At 51.3% G+C, this 5,352-nt stretch overlaps 3 non-coding genes across 3 annotated transcripts in view; all 3 read left to right on the plus strand.

Moving 5' to 3' along the window:
• The first annotated feature begins 1,134 nt into the window (after positions 1 to 1,134).
• Positions 1,135 to 3,063, plus strand: LOC132697563 (small subunit ribosomal RNA). The gene has a single exon (XR_009618187.1). It is a non-coding gene; the product is annotated as a small subunit ribosomal RNA (ribosomal RNA).
• A 566-nt stretch (positions 3,064 to 3,629) lies between these two features.
• LOC132697562 (5.8S ribosomal RNA) lies at positions 3,630 to 3,784 on the plus strand. Its single transcript, XR_009618186.1, has one exon. It is a non-coding gene; the product is annotated as a 5.8S ribosomal RNA (ribosomal RNA).
• Positions 3,785 to 4,295: 511 nt separating this feature from the next.
• Positions 4,296 to 5,352, plus strand: part of LOC132697564 (large subunit ribosomal RNA) — a 4,065-nt gene continuing 3,008 nt past the window's right edge. Inside the window, exon 1 of the ribosomal RNA XR_009618188.1 lies at positions 4,296 to 5,352. This exon is cut by the window's right edge and continues 3,008 nt beyond it. This is a non-coding gene — a ribosomal RNA (large subunit ribosomal RNA).

Here is a 5,352-nt window from a genome sequence, read left to right on the forward strand (position 1 = left end):
CGAAATTAAAAATGATGGAGAGTATCGTCCGACAAAATCCGGGGACGGCGATTTATTTTTAAGTCGGAACCGGAACCGGCGGTCAGTTAACAAAAGTAAGTAAAGAAAAAAAAATATTTGAAAAAGTGCCCGCTTTAACCAAATCGAACGTAACCACGAGCGAAAGTTTCGCTCCGAACTTTATTTGCCCGCCGCAGCCGATATTCGGGTTTTCACGTGAAACGTTCGGAAGACTAAGGAATGGTCCGTTACCTATAATAGGTGAGATGGTCTCGAGCGCGACCGCCGCGTCGTGCGTATAGACACTTCTCCCTTCGCAGAGCAAAATGCTTTTTCGATCGTTAGATCGCCTTCGAGTCGACCGTTTGGCGCGATTAATTGGCTCGCTTAACATTTTCGTATCGTGGGTTCAATTTTTTAAGAAAAATTGGTTTCCTTCATCGGTACGGGAACGTAGACCGTTTTTCGTTTGCCATCGGCCCGTCTTCGTAGCAGCGATTGCTCGAGCGTTCGAAAACATTTTAAGGCTCCGCACCTTATACAGCTAGATCGCGAACTTAGCGGGTGTTTTAAAGTAAGATTTGGCACTTCGTGGTTCGAAAGCGGTCGCCCTATAATATTTTTCTTCCGAAAAATTTGCGATAACTCTCATCTAACCGAGCGAGTTTATATGCGAATCCGGAACGTTTCTTTCGAGAAATCTCGTGTCGCTTTCAATCTAGCGAAGAGTGATCGAGAGAATGTCCGAAAATTTCCGTCGATCGACGTTCGTTGCCCGAGGCACATCGGTTCGACGCGCGCCGCATTTTAAAGCTTATTATGCGCGCGCGAGTCGGATTGTTTGATCGCGCACTCACGTCGTCTCGATATTTATTACCAACAAAAAAAAATTGGACGGATCGCGTCCGAATAATAATAATAACGAGTGTGGCGTCGGGAACGGTTCATTTCCGTACTCGCACGCTATCACCGCCACACAAAGTGGTCGCGTCTGTTTCTATTTAAAAATAAAATAAACGCGTTTCGCGCGCGTAATTATTATTTTTAAAAAAGAGACTGTTTGTTGTCGTACCGCGCCCGATCGTCGTCATCCGTGGCGGCGGCGGCGGCGGCGCGCTCGACACGTAGAACAGCTCCCTGGTTGATCCTGCCAGTAGTCATATGCTTGTCTCAAAGATTAAGCCATGCATGTTTCAGTACAAGCCAAATTAAGGTGAAACCGCGAAAGGCTCATTAAATCAGTTATGGTTCCTTAGATCGTACCCACAATTACTTGGATAACTGTGGTAATTCTAGAGCTAATACATGCAAACAGAGGTCCGACCGGAGACGGAAGGAGTGCTTTTATTAGATCAAAACCAATCGGTGGCGGGTTCGCGCCCGACATCGTTCAACTTGGTGACTCTGAATAACTTTACGCTGATCGCACGGTCTCGCACCGGCGACGCATCTTTCAAATGTCTGCCTTATCAACTGTCGATGGTAGGTTCTGCGCCTACCATGGTCGTAACGGGTAACGGGGAATCAGGGTTCGATTCCGGAGAGGGAGCCTGAGAAACGGCTACCATATCCAAGGAGGGCAGCAGGCGCGCAAATTACCCACTCCCGGCACGGGGAGGTAGTGACGAAAAATAACGATACGGGACTCATCCGAGGCCCCGTAATCGGAATGAGTACACTCTAAACCCTTTAACGAGGATCAATTGGAGGGCAAGTCTGGTGCCAGCAGCCGCGGTAATTCCAGCTCCAATAGCGTATATTAAAGTTGTTGCGGTTAAAAAGCTCGTAGTCGAATTTGTGTCTCGCCGCCGGTTCATCGTCCGCGGTGTTAACTGGCGTGCCGCGAGACGTCCTGCCGGTGGACTTAGCCCGTTCACGCGGGCGGTCCAACTCAATCCTGCCGCGGTGCTCTTCATTGAGTGTCGAGGTGGGCCGGCACGTTTACTTTGAACAAATTAGAGTGCTTAAAGCAGGCTAAAACTTCGCCTGAATACTGTGTGCATGGAATAATGGAATAGGACCTCGGTTCTATTTTGTTGGTTTTCGGAACCCCGAGGTAATGATTAATAGGAACGGATGGGGGCATTCGTATTGCGACGTTAGAGGTGAAATTCTTGGATCGTCGCAAGACGGACAGAAGCGAAAGCATTTGCCAAAAACGTTTTCATTGATCAAGAACGAAAGTTAGAGGTTCGAAGGCGATCAGATACCGCCCTAGTTCTAACTGTAAACTATGCCAGCTAGCGATCCGCCGACGTTCCTCCGATGACTCGGCGGGCAGCTTCCGGGAAACCAAAGCTTTTGGGTTCCGGGGGAAGTATGGTTGCAAAGCTGAAACTTAAAGGAATTGACGGAAGGGCACCACCAGGAGTGGAGCCTGCGGCTTAATTTGACTCAACACGGGAAACCTCACCAGGCCCGGACACCGGAAGGATTGACAGATTGAGAGCTCTTTCTTGATTCGGTGGGTGGTGGTGCATGGCCGTTCTTAGTTGGTGGAGCGATTTGTCTGGTTAATTCCGATAACGAACGAGACTCTAGCCTGCTAACTAGGCGTATTTAGACATCTCAAAGGCCGGCCGGCTCGGGGTTCGCCCCGTTGTCGCGCGCGGTTTTTACTGTCTGCGTACAAACAATTCTTCTTAGAGGGACAGGCGGCTTCTAGCCGCACGAGATTGAGCAATAACAGGTCTGTGATGCCCTTAGATGTTCTGGGCCGCACGCGCGCTACACTGAAGGAATCAGCGTGTCCTCCCTGGCCGAGAGGCCCGGGTAACCCGCTGAACCTCCTTCGTGCTAGGGATTGGGGCTTGCAATTGTTCCCCATGAACGAGGAATTCCCAGTAAGCGCGAGTCATAAGCTCGCGTTGATTACGTCCCTGCCCTTTGTACACACCGCCCGTCGCTACTACCGATTGAATGATTTAGTGAGGTCTTCGGACCGATACGCCGATGGCGTTTCGGCGTCGTCGATGTGTCCGGGAAGTTGACCAAACTTGATCATTTAGAGGAAGTAAAAGTCGTAACAAGGTTTCCGTAGGTGAACCTGCGGAAGGATCATTAAAGTGATAATAAAAATTACACAGTTTGTCTTTATTTAGTCGAACGAATTTTTGTCGCTGACGCTCGGTCGAAAATATCTCGCGTCGATCTTTAAGTCGGCCGCGATTAAATTCGACGACTACGACGACCACTCGACCACCGTAAAAAAGGGGAGAGAGGAGTAGGAGTAGGAGGAGCGCCGACAAAATTCCGGGTACCTAGACGGAACTCGAAGCGCGAAACCTAGTTTCGCGCTCGCCGTCGACAAGGTGTCAAACGATATTCGCCCGGAGCACCGAAAAGTACTTACACCCACCCGCGACCCGCGAGGAGGTGTGTATATAAACTTTAAACCGGCGCGGGTCGTCCGAACGCGAACGCGCGCGCGCCTACCGTCTGAATAATAAAGAACAAAGGGCGCGCGGCGAAGTGTTCCGTCGGATAGACCGGCCCGAAATCGAACTTTTTTTTTTTTTTTACGTCGAAAGGTATATACCTCGCCTTCCGTAAAAAAAATGTATGTGTCGATAACAACGCCGACGACTCTTTTTCGGAGACGAAAAGCGTTAAACCGATCGAAAAAAGATTACCCTAAACGGTGGATCACTTGGCTCGTGGGTCGATGAAGAACGCAGCTAATTGCGCGTCAACTTGTGAACTGCAGGACACATGAACATCGACATTTCGAACGCACATTGCGGTCCTCGGATTCTGTTCCCGGACCACTCCTGGCTGAGGGTCGTATCCAATTTAAAGGACTGCTCGGTTTTTTCGCCCGCGAGGCGCGAGAAACGTCGGAGCGAGTTGGACGTGTAGCGCGGGAAGGAGTGAGGAGCAACAGCACGTTCGCGCTTAGCGCGCGATCTCTCTCCTACCCGGTCTCGCGACGTTTTAAAACGCGAAAGCGAAACTCCGGCCGCGTTCTAAGGAACGCGACCGAGTTTGCGAACGACGTCGATTTTCGACGCACCGGTTCGTCGCGTCGCGCTCGCTTAAAAGCGCGAGAGACGAGCGTAATTAAAACCGCCCGCGTATGTCGCAGGTCCGCGCAAAATTGACGATCGTCGTGTCCGTTATTTTCTCGATAAGAGAAAAAGGTGTCCGACGTCTGATCGTTTGCGGGCCGCGTAACGAGTGGTGGATATAGCGGTTTTAAATATAAACGCTGAACCGTTTCGAAATTCACGTCGACGGTTTTATATATATTTATATATATATATATATATATATATATATATAATGATTTTATCGATCGACCTCAGAGCAGGTGAGACTACCCGCCGAATTTAAGCATATTAATAAGCGGAGGAAAAGAAACTAATTAGGATTCCCTCAGTAGCTGCGAGCGAACAGGGAAGAGCCCAGCACCGAATCCCGCGGCCGATACCGGGCGCCGGGAAATGTGGTGTTAGGGAGGTTCCGTTATCCCGAGATCGTCCGGCGCGTCCAAGTCCTTCTTGAACGGGGCCACAGCCCATAGAGGGTGCCAGGCCCGTAGCGACCGCCGTCGATCGCGGGAGGGATCTCCTCAGAGTCGGGTTGCTTGAGAGTGCAGCCCTAAGCGGGTGGTAAACTCCATCTAAGGCTAAATATGACCACGAGACGATAGCGAACAAGTACCGTGAGGGAAAGTTGAAAAGCACTTTGAAGAGAGAGTTCAATAGTACGTGAAACCGTTTAGGGGTAAACCTGAGAAACCCGAAAGGTCGAAGGGAGAAATTCATTCGCGTTTCGGAGTCGGCGCGAGACGTTCGCGCGACGGGGAGGACGGTTACCCGTTACCTTTTCCGCGCCTTACGTTTTTCGACCCGGCATCGAACGCGTGCACTTTTCTCCTGGTAGGACGTCGCGATCCGTCGCGGCGTCGGTCTAAGGTCCGCGGCGGAGCCCGCGCGGTTTTCTCGACGCGCGGACCCGCGGTATCCTGACCGACTCGCTCGACGGTACGAGAAAGGTCACGGGTCGCTTTAAAAGCGTTCGACTCGCGGCAAGCGCTCCGGATACTAGTCGGCTATCGGACCCGGTGCCGGTACCGACCTCCGGTGACTGTTGGCCTCGAAGTTCTCGAACCGACCCTCGCTCGTAAAAAAGCGTGACCGATCTGCGACGCTATAGCTTTGGGTACTTTCAGGACCCGTCTTGAAACACGGACCAAGGAGTCTAGCATGTGCGCGAGTCATTGGGATTCGCTAAACCTAAAGGCGTAATGAAAGTAAAGGTTCGTCTCGCGCGAACCGAGGGAGGATGGGCGATTCGCCTTTAAAGCGGTCGCCTCGCACTCCCGGGGCGTCTCGTTCTCATCGCGAGAAG

This window comes from Cylas formicarius, unplaced genomic scaffold (genome assembly GCF_029955315.1).
Source record: "Cylas formicarius isolate icCylForm1 unplaced genomic scaffold, icCylForm1.1 PGA_scaffold_238__1_contigs__length_20356, whole genome shotgun sequence".
NCBI lineage: Eukaryota > Metazoa > Arthropoda > Insecta > Coleoptera > Brentidae > Cylas > Cylas formicarius.